Below are 1,529 nucleotides of genomic sequence, written 5' to 3'. Positions count from 1 at the left end.
AATAGGTTCAAGAGATGAGAGAATTAAGCATACCCACCAGAAAGACTAATCCAATCCATAATGATGTACCAGAAAATACAATATTTTTGTTACTTGACCAACCATCGGGAGAAGCAAATACAACGGGTACGCTAATCAATAAGATTGATGAAGTAGCAATTAATGCAAAAACAGCCAATTGGAAAGGTATAGTCATATGTATAATCCTCCAAGCTATCAACGAACGAACTATACCATTTGATCCCTCTATCAATCATTATACTAAAAGTAATAAATGTATCACAGAGGGATTTTCTACTATTACTATGAAATTCATTGATTCTCTATATTATGACTTATTTACTACTTTAATTTCATATTTAATTTACCACTTTATTCAAAGATAGATCCATAGGGCATTTTTTCATTAATAATTAAATATGAAATACTTAAATGGGCATCATAGATCATATGTTTCTATATAATATACAGAAAAAAAAATGGATGATCGCTCTATCAACTTACACCTAATACTTTTATACAACTTGTGATAGTATCGACTCATCTAACCATGTTCTATTCGGGGGAATAAGAATAAAATAGAAATTGACTTATGTTGGAGAGATGGCTGAGTGGTTGATAGCTCCGGTCTTGAAAACCGGCATGGTTCTTTTTAGAACTATCGAGGGTTCAAATCCCTCGCTCACCTTTTGCTTGTTCAATAGAACTGTTTTCCTATTTTATTTATTAGTTTTCATTTTAATGGTCCGTTAAAATATAAAATAAAAAAACAAAGAGAATGGCTCGGCTAGGTGAGATAGCCGAGCCAGAAAAAAACAGATTTGAAATTTCTAAATTACATAGAAATATAGAAATGAGTTAAAAAAGGGAATACTTTTTACGTATGACCCGATTCCAATATGTAATATGTATGAATCCGATTGATTCCTACCTTAAAACATTGCATTTATTATCTCAATTAAGAGGGGTCATGGAAAGAACAGGTTCCAAATCACGATCAATTCCTTTTTCAAATCTTGCTGCAGCTGCACGAGCCCTTCCCGCATGCCACAAATGACCCACGAATAGGAAGAATCCTAGAACAAAATGAGACGTAGCTAACCAACTTCTAGGAGAGACATAATTGACAGCATTGATCTCGGTAGCTACCCCACCCACAGAATTTAAAGAACCTAAAGGAGCATGAGTCATATATTCTGTTGAGCGTCGTTCTTGCCAAGGTTGTATGTCTTTTTTCAACCGACTCAAGTCCAAACCATTTGGATCCCTAAGGGGTTCTAAACAAGGATCGCGCAAATCCCAAAAACGCATATTTTCTCCCCCAAAAATAACTTCTCCGGTCAGAGAACGCATTAGATACTTACCTAAACCAGTAGGTCCTTGAGCGGATCCCACGTTAGCCCCAAGACGTTGGTCTCTAACTAAAAATGTAAATGCTTGAGCTTGAGAAGCTTCTGGTCCAGTAGGCCCGTAAAACTCACTAGGATAAGCTGTATTGTTGAACCATACAAAGCAACAAGTAATGAAAT

The 1,529-nt window shown here is 35.6% G+C and overlaps 1 pseudogene; it reads right to left on the bottom strand.

Annotated features, from left to right (window-relative positions):
* Positions 1-400: 400 nt before the first annotated feature.
* The window catches only part of LOC130818539 (photosystem II CP43 reaction center protein-like), a 2,355-nt pseudogene continuing 1,226 nt past the window's right edge, over positions 401-1,529 (bottom strand).

The sequence above is a fragment of the Amaranthus tricolor genome, chromosome 7 (assembly GCF_026212465.1).
Source record: "Amaranthus tricolor cultivar Red isolate AtriRed21 chromosome 7, ASM2621246v1, whole genome shotgun sequence".
Taxonomy (NCBI): domain Eukaryota; kingdom Viridiplantae; phylum Streptophyta; class Magnoliopsida; order Caryophyllales; family Amaranthaceae; genus Amaranthus; species Amaranthus tricolor.
The sequence above is the reverse complement of the archived record's forward strand: the minus strand, read 5'-3'. Positions and strand labels throughout refer to the sequence as shown.